The sequence below is a fragment of the Hyla sarda genome, unplaced genomic scaffold (assembly GCF_029499605.1).
Source record: "Hyla sarda isolate aHylSar1 unplaced genomic scaffold, aHylSar1.hap1 scaffold_1625, whole genome shotgun sequence".
Lineage (NCBI taxonomy): Eukaryota > Metazoa > Chordata > Amphibia > Anura > Hylidae > Hyla > Hyla sarda.
In genome coordinates this window covers 1,042-14,290 of record NW_026608263.1, presented here as the reverse complement: position 1 = coordinate 14,290, position 13,249 = coordinate 1,042, and the positions used below count along the sequence as shown (strand labels likewise).

Genomic DNA, 13,249 nt, shown 5'->3' with positions numbered 1-13,249 from the left:
ATATATATATATATATATATATATACGCGCACACACACACATATATATAAACGTATTCTCCGTTGAGATATTGCAGCCGCTGCTGTGTCCAGGCCCAGGAGCCTTAGCACTGTGCTGTGATGTCACTCAATACCACTGACATCACTAGGTGTAAACAACATCTCTCCTTTGCTGTGTATGTGACTATGGAGCTGTTTGGTGATGTCGTCTATTATGGCCTTCATAGAAGCAACAGGAGATTGTTGCATCCATCTAGAACCCTCAGAACTACAGTGCTATGATGTCACTCACTTCCACAGGCCTTGCAGAGTGTAAACAACAACAACCCAGCTTTGTTGTGTATGTAACCATAGGGATTTGTGATGTCACCTAGAACCTTCACAGCAGCGACAGCTTTATGAGGAGCATCAGCACTGCTCTGCCTGAGCAGAACCATCACCGCCATAGGTTGTCAAATAACCCGGGTTTAACCCACACAGGTAAGTCCAATGGGGTGCAGGCATGTCCTCTATGCTTACAGCTTCCCGTGGGTGTTGGTTTGATACCGTTTGGGGACAGCCAAGGAGGCATCTGCAGGCAACAAAGGTAGGTGTGTGCTTGTGTGTGTGTTTCCTATGCAGATCCTAAGCCCAGTGTCACATGCAAGTAGGAGGAGTAAGAAGGGTTCCTGGCAAATCCGGGTTATGGATTGCATTTAAAAAGGCCCCGTGGGAGTGCAATGGGCCCCTGTCTTGCTGCTTAGCAATAATGGTATGGGTTTAGGTTCTGCTGTGTGTACTGGTGGTTGACTGCCCCCCAGCCCAGAGTGTGCATGGAAAATTGTCTGGCAGCCTCCCTGACAGCAAGCAGTGATAGTGCCCATGAAGGGCACCTTGTTGGGCCCGCCCCTTTCACGGTTATCGCTTCTCGGCCTTTTGGCTAAGATCAAGTGTAGTATCTGTTCTTATCAGTTTAATATCTGATACGTCCCCTATCTGGGGACCATATATTAAATGGATTTTTGAGAACGGGGGCCGATTTCGAAGCTTGCTTCCGTCGCCCTATGCATTGACCCGATATGGCAGTATCTTCGGGTACAGTGCACCACCCCCTTACAGGGTTAAAAAGAAAGATTTCTACTTTCATTGCTACCTGCTTGCTGGCTAGCCAGCTAGCCAGCCCTGTGGGCCTTGCTGCTGCTGCAGCCAAAAAACAAAAGGTGGTGCTGCTGCTGCTTCTGCTTCTGCTTGTGTCTGGCCGCTGTTGGAGCGTCCAGGCACAGGACTTCTGCTGCTGCTGACTAAATGGCCTCCTTAATTGGATCATTTGAGTAGCCAGCACACCTGTGCAGGTAGGGCATGACATGATAGGCAGCTGCCTTGATAGCGGGTGGGTGCTGAATGTTCCTAATTGACAAAATAAGATTAATGCTTATGAAGAAATATAAAATCTCATCCCTTCCCCAATATCGCGCCACACCCCTACCCCTTAATTCCTTGGTTGAACTTGATGGACATATGTCTTTTTTCGACCGTACTAACTATGTAACTATGTAACATAACATGGGGGGGGGGGGGTCTCCTGGCTGTTCACACAGGTGTGTCATTGCTGTACATTGACCATGCATTGCTTCTGTGGTATTGCAAAGGCAAAGACAAATGCTTCCAGCCATCCATTGCACTAATGGATTGGTCATCAGCTGGCTGTCTATGTCCCGCATCAATATAGACCAAAGTACAGAAGGTTAGGCTATGCTATTGTGCACCTACCTGATGCATCAGAAGGTGCGAGGCCCTTGCTAAATTCTGTGCACAGACTTTGAGATCTATACTTTAGACTGTATCTAAACCTGCTCCAACATGGACTGACATTCTGGCCTACTTTCAGCCGATGCGACTTGTCTGTCGCTGAACAGTCGCTTTTTATGTATTCAGCACCTATGTATAATGTTGTAAAAATGCTCTAGAAGCTAAAGTCGCAGAAATGTCACACATATTTGGCCTGCAACTTTCTGTGCGACAAATTCAGACAGGAAAAATCAGTATAAATCCTTAGAAAATTATCCCCCAGTGTCTCCATCTGCTGGCGGTATTGAATAAGCATTGCTGCACTGATGGGGTATGCATTAGACGAAAAAAAAGAAGAAAAAGAAGAATAATACGCCCAGAAAAGAGGCGAAAAGGAGAAAAACGTAAAAAAACGTGAAAAAAAAGTAAGAGGAAGAGAAGGGAAAAAAAGGTGGAAATGGGTTTAAAAGTGATTTCGGCGGAGAAATATATATATATATATATATATATATATATATATATATATATACGCGCACACACACACATATATATAAACGTATTCTCCGTTGAGATATTGCAGCCGCTGCTGTGTCCAGGCCCAGGAGCCTTAGCACTGTGCTGTGATGTCACTCAATACCACTGACATCACTAGGTGTAAACAACATCTCTCCTTTGCTGTGTATGTGACTATGGAGCTGTTTGGTGATGTCGTCTATTATGGCCTTCATAGAAGCAACAGGAGATTGTTGCATCCATCTAGAACCCTCAGAACTACAGTGCTATGATGTCACTCACTTCCACAGGCCTTGCAGAGTGTAAACAACAACAACCCAGCTTTGTTGTGTATGTAACCATAGGGATTTGTGATGTCACCTAGAACCTTCACAGCAGCGACAGCTTTATGAGGAGCATCAGCACTGCTCTGCCTGAGCAGAACCATCACCGCCATAGGTTGTCAAATAACCCGGGTTTAACCCACACAGGTAAGTCCAATGGGGTGCAGGCATGTCCTCTATGCTTACAGCTTCCCGTGGGTGTTGGTTTGATACCGTTTGGGGACAGCCAAGGAGGCATCTGCAGGCAACAAAGGTAGGTGTGTGCTTGTGTGTGTGTTTCCTATGCAGATCCTAAGCCCAGTGTCACATGCAAGTAGGAGGAGTAAGAAGGGTTCCTGGCAAATCCGGGTTATGGATTGCATTTAAAAAGGCCCCGTGGGAGTGCAATGGGCCCCTGTCTTGCTGCTTAGCAATAATGGTATGGGTTTAGGTTCTGCTGTGTGTACTGGTGGTTGACTGCCCCCCAGCCCAGAGTGTGCATGGAAAATTGTCTGGCAGCCTCCCTGACAGCAAGCAGTGATAGTGCCCATGAAGGGCACCTTGTTGGGCCCGCCCCTTTCACGGTTATCGCTTCTCGGCCTTTTGGCTAAGATCAAGTGTAGTATCTGTTCTTATCAGTTTAATATCTGATACGTCCCCTATCTGGGGACCATATATTAAATGGATTTTTGAGAACGGGGGCCGATTTCGAAGCTTGCTTCCGTCGCCCTATGCATTGACCCGATATGGCAGTATCTTCGGGTACAGTGCACCACCCCCTTACAGGGTTAAAAAGAAAGATTCCTACTTTCATTGCTACCTGCTTGCTGGCTAGCCAGCTAGCCAGCCCTGTGGGCCTTGCTGCTGCTGCAGCCAAAAAACAAAAGGTGGTGCTGCTGCTGCTTCTGCTGCTTCTGCTTCTGCTTGTGTCTGGCCGCTGTTGGAGCGTCCAGGCACAGGACTTCTGCTGCTGCTGACTAAATGGCCTCCTTAATTGGATCATTTGAGTAGCCAGCACACCTGTGCAGGTAGGGCATGACATGATAGGCAGCTGCCTTGATAGCGGGTGGGTGCTGAATGTTCCTAATTGACAAAATAAGATTAATGCTTATGAAGAAATATAAAATCTCATCCCTTCCCCAATATCGCGCCACACCCCTACCCCTTAATTCCTTGGTTGAACTTGATGGACATATGTCTTTTTTCGACCGTACTAACTATGTAACTATGTAACATAACATGGGGGGGGGGGGGGGTCTCCTGGCTGTTCACACAGGTGTGTCATTGCTGTACATTGACCATGCATTGCTTCTGTGGTATTGCAAAGGCAAAGACAAATGCTTCCAGCCATCCATTGCACTAATGGATTGGTCATCAGCTGGCTGTCTATGTCCCGCATCAATATAGACCAAAGTACAGAGGGTTAGGCTATGCTATTGTGCACCTACCTGATGCATCAGAAGGTGCGAGGCCCTTGCTAAATTCTGTGCACAGACTTTGAGATCTATACTTTAGACTGTATCTAAACCTGCTCCAACATGGACTGACATTCTGGCCTACTTTCAGCCGATGCGACTTGTCTGTCGCTGAACAGTCGCTTTTTATGTATTCAGCACCTATGTATAATGTTGTAAAAATGCTCTAGAAGCTAAAGTCGCAGAAATGTCACACATATTTGGCCTGCAACTTTCTGTGCGACAAATTCAGACAGGAAAAATCAGTATAAATCCTTAGAAAATTATCCCCCAGTGTCTCCATCTGCTGGCGGTATTGAATAAGCATTGCTGCACTGATGGGGTATGCATTAGACGAAAAAAAAGAAGAAAAAGAAGAATAATACGCCCAGAAAAGAGGCGAAAAGGAGAAAAACGTAAAAAAACGTGAAAAAAAAGTAAGAGGAAGAGAAGGGAAAAAAAGGTGGAAATGGGTTTAAAAGTGATTTCGGCGGAGAAATATATATATATATATATATATATATATATATATATATATATATACGCGCACACACACACATATATATAAACGTATTCTCCGTTGAGATATTGCAGCCGCTGCTGTGTCCAGGCCCAGGAGCCTTAGCACTGTGCTGTGATGTCACTCAATACCACTGACATCACTAGGTGTAAACAACATCTCTCCTTTGCTGTGTATGTGACTATGGAGCTGTTTGGTGATGTCGTCTATTATGGCCTTCATAGAAGCAACAGGAGATTGTTGCATCCATCTAGAACCCTCAGAACTACAGTGCTATGATGTCACTCACTTCCACAGGCCTTGCAGAGTGTAAACAACAACCCAGCTTTGTTGTGTATGTAACCATAGGGATTTGTGATGTCACCTAGAACCTTCACAGCAGCGACAGCTTTATGAGGAGCATCAGCACTGCTCTGCCTGAGCAGAACCATCACCGCCATAGGTTGTCAAATAACCCGGGTTTAACCCACACAGGTAAGTCCAATGGGGTGCAGGCATGTCCTCTATGCTTACAGCTTCCCGTGGGTGTTGGTTTGATACCGTTTGGGGACAGCCAAGGAGGCATCTGCAGGCAACAAAGGTAGGTGTGTGCTTGTGTGTGTGTTTCCTATGCAGATCCTAAGCCCAGTGTCACATGCAAGTAGGAGGAGTAAGAAGGGTTCCTGGCAAATCCGGGTTATGGATTGCATTTAAAAAGGCCCCGTGGGAGTGCAATGGGCCCCTGTCTTGCTGCTTAGCAATAATGGTATGGGTTTAGGTTCTGCTGTGTGTACTGGTGGTTGACTGCCCCCCAGCCCAGAGTGTGCATGGAAAATTGTCTGGCAGCCTCCCTGACAGCAAGCAGTGATAGTGCCCATGAAGGGCACCTTGTTGGGCCCGCCCCTTTCACGGTTATCGCTTCTCGGCCTTTTGGCTAAGATCAAGTGTAGTATCTGTTCTTATCAGTTTAATATCTGATACGTCCCCTATCTGGGGACCATATATTAAATGGATTTTTGAGAACGGGGGGCCGATTTCGAAGCTTGCTTCCGTCGCCCTATGCATTGACCCGATATGGCAGTATCTTCGGGTACAGTGCACCACCCCCTTACAGGGTTAAAAAGAAAGATTCCTACTTTCATTGCTACCTGCTTGCTGGCTAGCCAGCTAGCCAGCCCTGTGGGCCTTGCTGCTGCTGCAGCCAAAAAACAAAAGGTGGTGCTGCTGCTGCTTCTGCTGCTTCTGCTTCTGCTTGTGTCTGGCCGCTGTTGGAGCGTCCAGGCACAGGACTTCTGCTGCTGCTGACTAAATGGCCTCCTTAATTGGATCATTTGAGTAGCCAGCACACCTGTGCAGGTAGGGCATGACATGATAGGCAGCTGCCTTGATAGCGGGTGGGTGCTGAATGTTCCTAATTGACAAAATAAGATTAATGCTTATGAAGAAATATAAAATCTCATCCCTTCCCCAATATCGCGCCACACCCCTACCCCTTAATTCCCTGGTTGAACTTGATGGACATATGTCTTTTTTCGACCGTACTAACTATGTAACTATGTAACATAACATGGGGGGGGGGGGGTCTCCTGGCTGTTCACACAGGTGTGTCATTGCTGTACATTGACCATGCATTGCTTCTGTGGTATTGCAAAGGCAAAGACAAATGCTTCCAGCCATCCATTGCACTAATGGATTGGTCATCAGCTGGCTGTCTATGTCCCGCATCAATATAGACCAAAGTACAGAGGGTTAGGCTATGCTATTGTGCACCTACCTGATGCATCAGAAGGTGCGAGGCCCTTGCTAAATTCTGTGCACAGACTTTGAGATCTATACTTTAGACTGTATCTAAACCTGCTCCAACATGGACTGACATTCTGGCCTACTTTCAGCCGATGCGACTTGTCTGTCGCTGAACAGTCGCTTTTTATGTATTCAGCACCTATGTATAATGTTGTAAAAATGCTCTAGAAGCTAAAGTCGCAGAAATGTCACACATATTTGGCCTGCAACTTTCTGTGCGACAAATTCAGACAGGAAAAATCAGTATAAATCCTTAGAAAATTATCCCCCAGTGTCTCCATCTGCTGGCGGTATTGAATAAGCATTGCTGCACTGATGGGGGTATGCATTAGACGAAAAAAAGAAGAAAAAGAAGAATAATACGCCCAGAAAAGAGGCGAAAAGGAGAAAAACGTAAAAAAACGTGAAAAAAAAGTAAGAGGAAGAGAAGGGAAAAAAAGGTGGAAATGGGTTTAAAAGTGATTTCGGCGGAGAAATATATATATATATATATATATATATATATATATATATATATACGCGCACACACACACATATATATAAACGTATTCTCCGTTGAGATATTGCAGCCGCTGCTGTGTCCAGGCCCAGGAGCCTTAGCACTGTGCTGTGATGTCACTCAATACCACTGACATCACTAGGTGTAAACAACATCTCTCCTTTGCTGTGTATGTGACTATAGAGCTGTTTGGTGATGTCGTCTATTATGGCCTTCATAGAAGCAACAGGAGATTGTTGCATCCATCTAGAACCCTCAGAACTACAGTGCTATGATGTCACTCACTTCCACAGGCCTTGCAGAGTGTAAACAACAACAACCCAGCTTTGTTGTGTATGTAACCATAGGGATTTGTGATGTCACCTAGAACCTTCACAGCAGCGACAGCTTTATGAGGAGCATCAGCACTGCTCTGCCTGAGCAGAACCATCACCGCCATAGGTTGTCAAATAACCCGGGTTTAACCCACACAGGTAAGTCCAATGGGGTGCAGGCATGTCCTCTATGCTTACAGCTTCCCGTGGGTGTTGGTTTGATACCGTTTGGGGACAGCCAAGGAGGCATCTGCAGGCAACAAAGGTAGGTGTGTGCTTGTGTGTGTGTTTCCTATGCAGATCCTAAGCCCAGTGTCACATGCAAGTAGGAGGAGTAAGAAGGGTTCCTGGCAAATCCGGGTTATGGATTGCATTTAAAAAGGCCCCGTGGGAGTTCAATGGGCCCCTGTCTTGCTGCTTAGCAATAATGGTATGGGTTTAGGTTCTGCTGTGTGTACTGGTGGTTGACTGCCCCCCAGCCCAGAGTGTGCATGGAAAATTGTCTGGCAGCCTCCCTGACAGCAAGCAGTGATAGTGCCCATGAAGGGCACCTTGTTGGGCCCGCCCCTTTCACGGTTATCGCTTCTCGGCCTTTTGGCTAAGATCAAGTGTAGTATCTGTTCTTATCAGTTTAATATCTGATACGTCCCCTATCTGGGGACCATATATTAAATGGATTTTTGAGAACGGGGGCCGATTTCGAAGCTTGCTTCCGTCGCCCTATGCATTGACCCGATATGGCAGTATCTTCGGGTACAGTGCACCACCCCCTTACAGGGTTAAAAAGAAAGATTCCTACTTTCATTGCTACCTGCTTGCTGGCTAGCCAGCTAGCCAGCCCTGTGGGCCTTGCTGCTGCTGCAGCCAAAAAACAAAAGGTGGTGCTGCTGCTGCTTCTGCTGCTTCTGCTTCTGCTTGTGTCTGGCCGCTGTTGGAGCGTCCAGGCACAGGACTTCTGCTGCTGCTGACTAAATGGCCTCCTTAATTGGATCATTTGAGTAGCCAGCACACCTGTGCAGGTAGGGCATGACATGATAGGCAGCTGCCTTGATAGCGGGTGGGTGCTGAATGTTCCTAATTGACAAAATAAGATTAATGCTTATGAAGAAATATAAAATCTCATCCCTTCCCCAATATCGCGCCACACCCCTACCCCTTAATTCCTTGGTTGAACTTGATGGACATATGTCTTTTTTCGACCGTACTAACTATGTAACTATGTAACATAACATGGGGGGGGGGGGGGGGGGGTCTCCTGGCTGTTCACACAGGTGTGTCATTGCTGTACATTGACCATGCATTGCTTCTGTGGTATTGCAAAGGCAAAGACAAATGCTTCCAGCCATCCATTGCACTAATGGATTGGTCATCAGCTGGCTGTCTATGTCCCGCATCAATATAGACCAAAGTACAGAGGGTTAGGCTATGCTATTGTGCACCTACCTGATGCATCAGAAGGTGCGAGGCCCTTGCTAAATTCTGTGCACAGACTTTGAGATCTATACTTTAGACTGTATCTAAACCTGCTCCAACATGGACTGACATTCTGGCCTACTTTCAGCCGATGCGACTTGTCTGTCGCTGAACAGTCGCTTTTTATGTATTCAGCACCTATGTATAATGTTGTAAAAATGCTCTAGAAGCTAAAGTCGCAGAAATGTCACACATATTTGGCCTGCAACTTTCTGTGCGACAAATTCAGACAGGAAAAATCAGTATAAATCCTTAGAAAATTATCCCCCAGTGTCTCCATCTGCTGGCGGTATTGAATAAGCATTGCTGCACTGATGGGGTATGCATTAGACGAAAAAAAAGAAGAAAAAGAAGAATAATACGCCCAGAAAAGAGGCGAAAAGGAGGAAAAACGTAAAAAAACGTGAAAAAAAAGTAAGAGGAAGAGAAGGGAAAAAAAGGTGGAAATGGGTTTAAAAGTGATTTCGGCGGAGAAATATATATATTATATATATATATATATATATATATATATATATACGCGCACACACACACATATATATAAACGTATTCTCCGTTGAGATATTGCAGCCGCTGCTGTGTCCAGGCCCAGGAGCCTTAGCACTGTGCTGTGATGTCACTCAATACCACTGACATCACTAGGTGTAAACAACATCTCTCCTTTGCTGTGTATGTGACTATGGAGCTGTTTGGTGATGTCGTCTATTATGGCCTTCATAGAAGCAACAGGAGATTGTTGCATCCATCTAGAACCCTCAGAACTACAGTGCTATGATGTCACTCACTTCCACAGGCCTTGCAGAGTGTAAACAACAACAACCCAGCTTTGTTGTGTATGTAACCATAGGGATTTGTGATGTCACCTAGAACCTTCACAGCAGCGACAGCTTTATGAGGAGCATCAGCACTGCTCTGCCTGAGCAGAACCATCACCGCCATAGGTTGTCAAATAACCCGGGTTTAACCCACACAGGTAAGTCCAATGGGGTGCAGGCATGTCCTCTATGCTTACAGCTTCCCGTGGGTGTTGGTTTGATACCGTTTGGGGACAGCCAAGGAGGCATCTGCAGGCAACAAAGGTAGGTGTGTGCTTGTGTGTGTGTTTCCTATGCAGATCCTAAGCCCAGTGTCACATGCAAGTAGGAGGAGTAAGAAGGGTTCCTGGCAAATCCGGGTTATGGATTGCATTTAAAAAGGCCCCGTGGGAGTGCAATGGGCCCCTGTCTTGCTGCTTAGCAATAATGGTATGGGTTTAGGTTCTGCTGTGTGTACTGGTGGTTGACTGCCCCCCAGCCCAGAGTGTGCATGGAAAATTGTCTGGCAGCCTCCCTGACAGCAAGCAGTGATAGTGCCCATGAAGGGCACCTTGTTGGGCCCGCCCCTTTCACGGTTATCGCTTCTCGGCCTTTTGGCTAAGATCAAGTGTAGTATCTGTTCTTATCAGTTTAATATCTGATACGTCCCCTATCTGGGGACCATATATTAAATGGATTTTTGAGAACGGGGGCCGATTTCGAAGCTTGCTTCCGTCGCCCTATGCATTGACCCGATATGGCAGTATCTTCGGGTACAGTGCACCACCCCCTTACAGGGTTAAAAAGAAAGATTCCTACTTTCATTGCTACCTGCTTGCTGGCTAGCCAGCTAGCCAGCCCTGTGGGCCTTGCTGCTGCTGCAGCCAAAAAACAAAAGGTGGTGCTGCTGCTGCTTCTGCTGCTTCTGCTTCTGCTTGTGTCTGGCCGCTGTTGGAGCGTCCAGGCACAGGACTTCTGCTGCTGCTGACTAAATGGCCTCCTTAATTGGATCATTTGAGTAGCCAGCACACCTGTGCAGGTAGGGCATGACATGATAGGCAGCTGCCTTGATAGCGGGTGGGTGCTGAATGTTCCTAATTGACAAAATAAGATTAATGCTTATGAAGAAATATAAAATCTCATCCCTTCCCCAATATCGCGCCACACCCCTACCCCTTAATTCCTTGGTTGAACTTGATGGACATATGTCTTTTTTCGACCGTACTAACTATGTAACTATGTAACATAACATGGGGGGGGGGGGGGGGGGGGGTCTCCTGGCTGTTCACACAGGTGTGTCATTGCTGTACATTGACCATGCATTGCTTCTGTGGTATTGCAAAGGCAAAGACAAATGCTTCCAGCCATCCATTGCACTAATGGATTGGTCATCAGCTGGCTGTCTATGTCCCGCATCAATATAGACCAAAGTACAGAGGGTTAGGCTATGCTATTGTGCACCTACCTGATGCATCAGAAGGTGCGAGGCCCTTGCTAAATTCTGTGCACAGACTTTGAGATCTATACTTTAGACTGTATCTAAACCTGCTCCAACATGGACTGACATTCTGGCCTACTTTCAGCCGATGCGACTTGTCTGTCGCTGAACAGTCGCTTTTTATGTATTCAGCACCTATGTATAATGTTGTAAAAATGCTCTAGAAGCTAAAGTCGCAGAAATGTCACACATATTTGGCCTGCAACTTTCTGTGCGACAAATTCAGACAGGAAAAATCAGTATAAATCCTTAGAAAATTATCCCCCAGTGTCTCCATCTGCTGGCGGTATTGAATAAGCATTGCTGCACTGATGGGGTATGCATTAGACGAAAAAAAAGAAGAAAAAGAAGAATAATACGCCCAGAAAAGAGGCGAAAAGGAGAAAAACGTAAAAAAACGTGAAAAAAAAGTAAGAGGAAGAGAAGGGAAAAAAAGGTGGAAATGGGTTTAAAAGTGATTTCGGCGGAGAAATATATATATATATATATATATATATATATATATATATATATATATACGCGCACACACACACATATATATAAACGTATTCTCCGTTGAGATATTGCAGCCGCTGCTGTGTCCAGGCCCAGGAGCCTTAGCACTGTGCTGTGATGTCACTCAATACCACTGACATCACTAGGTGTAAACAACATCTCTCCTTTGCTGTGTATGTGACTATGGAGCTGTTTGGTGATGTCGTCTATTATGGCCTTCATAGAAGCAACAGGAGATTGTTGCATCCATCTAGAACCCTCAGAACTACAGTGCTATGATGTCACTCACTTCCACAGGCCTTGCAGAGTGTAAACAACAACAACCCAGCTTTGTTGTGTATGTAACCATAGGGATTTGTGATGTCACCTAGAACCTTCACAGCAGCGACAGCTTTATGAGGAGCATCAGCACTGCTCTGCCTGAGCAGAACCATCACCGCCATAGGTTGTCAAATAACCCGGGTTTAACCCACACAGGTAAGTCCAATGGGGTGCAGGCATGTCCTCTATGCTTACAGCTTCCCGTGGGTGTTGGTTTGATACCGTTTGGGGACAGCCAAGGAGGCATCTGCAGGCAACAAAGGTAGGTGTGTGCTTGTGTGTGTGTTTCCTATGCAGATCCTAAGCCCAGTGTCACATGCAAGTAGGAGGAGTAAGAAGGGTTCCTGGCAAATCCGGGTTATGGATTGCATTTAAAAAGGCCCCGTGGGAGTGCAATGGGCCCCTGTCTTGCTGCTTAGCAATAATGGTATGGGTTTAGGTTCTGCTGTGTGTACTGGTGGTTGACTGCCCCCCAGCCCAGAGTGTGCATGGAAAATTGTCTGGCAGCCTCCCTGACAGCAAGCAGTGATAGTGCCCATGAAGGGCACCTTGTTGGGCCCGCCCCTTTCACGGTTATCGCTTCTCGGCCTTTTGGCTAAGATCAAGTGTAGTATCTGTTCTTATCAGTTTAATATCTGATACGTCCCCTATCTGGGGACCATATATTAAATGGATTTTTGAGAACGGGGGCCGATTTCGAAGCTTGCTTCCGTCGCCCTATGCATTGACCCGATATGGCAGTATCTTCGGGTACAGTGCACCACCCCCTTACAGGGTTAAAAAGAAAGATTCCTACTTTCATTGCTACCTGCTTGCTGGCTAGCCAGCTAGCCAGCCCTGTGGGCCTTGCTGCTGCTGCAGCCAAAAAACAAAAGGTGGTGCTGCTGCTGCTTCTGCTGCTTCTGCTTCTGCTTGTGTCTGGCCGCTGTTGGAGCGTCCAGGCACAGGACTTCTGCTGCTGCTGACTAAATGGCCTCCTTAATTGGATCATTTGAGTAGCCAGCACACCTGTGCAGGTAGGGCATGACATGATAGGCAGCTGCCTTGATAGCGGGTGGGTGCTGAATGTTCCTAATTGACAAAATAAGATTAATGCTTATGAAGAAATATAAAATCTCATCCCTTCCCCAATATCGCGCCACACCCCTACCCCTTAATTCCCTGGTTGAACTTGATGGACATATGTCTTTTTTCGACCGTACTAACTATGTAACTATGTAACATAACATGGGGGGGGGGGGGGTCTCCTGGCTGTTCACACAGGTGTGTCATTGCTGTACATTGACCATGCATTGCTTCTGTGGTATTGCAAAGGCAAAGACAAATGCTTCCAGCCATCCATTGCACTAATGGATTGGTCATCAGCTGGCTGTCTATGTCCCGCATCAATATAGACCAAAGTACAGAGGGTTAGGCTATGCTATTGTGCACCTACCTGATGCATCAGAAGGTGCGAGGCCCTTGCTAAATTCTGTGCACAGACTTTGAGATCTATACTTTAGACTGTATCTAAACCTG

At 46.3% G+C, this 13,249-nt stretch overlaps 6 non-coding genes across 6 annotated transcripts; all 6 read left to right on the top strand.

The window, feature by feature from the left end:
* The first annotated feature begins 898 nt into the window (after window positions 1-898).
* On the top strand, window positions 899-1,089 carry LOC130311372 (U2 spliceosomal RNA). Its single transcript, XR_008859772.1, has one exon. It is a non-coding gene; the product is annotated as a U2 spliceosomal RNA (small nuclear RNA).
* Window positions 1,090-3,168: 2,079 nt separating this feature from the next.
* Window positions 3,169-3,359, top strand: LOC130311371 (U2 spliceosomal RNA). The gene has a single exon (XR_008859771.1). It is a non-coding gene; the product is annotated as a U2 spliceosomal RNA (small nuclear RNA).
* Window positions 3,360-5,448: 2,089 nt separating this feature from the next.
* On the top strand, window positions 5,449-5,640 carry LOC130311358 (U2 spliceosomal RNA). The gene has a single exon (XR_008859763.1). It is a non-coding gene; the product is annotated as a U2 spliceosomal RNA (small nuclear RNA).
* A 2,088-nt stretch (window positions 5,641-7,728) lies between these two features.
* Window positions 7,729-7,919, top strand: LOC130311369 (U2 spliceosomal RNA). Its single transcript, XR_008859770.1, has one exon. It is a non-coding gene; the product is annotated as a U2 spliceosomal RNA (small nuclear RNA).
* Window positions 7,920-10,015: 2,096 nt separating this feature from the next.
* Window positions 10,016-10,206, top strand: LOC130311357 (U2 spliceosomal RNA). The gene has a single exon (XR_008859762.1). It is a non-coding gene; the product is annotated as a U2 spliceosomal RNA (small nuclear RNA).
* Window positions 10,207-12,306: 2,100 nt separating this feature from the next.
* Window positions 12,307-12,497, top strand: LOC130311346 (U2 spliceosomal RNA). The gene has a single exon (XR_008859749.1). It is a non-coding gene; the product is annotated as a U2 spliceosomal RNA (small nuclear RNA).
* Window positions 12,498-13,249: the final 752 nt, after the last annotated feature.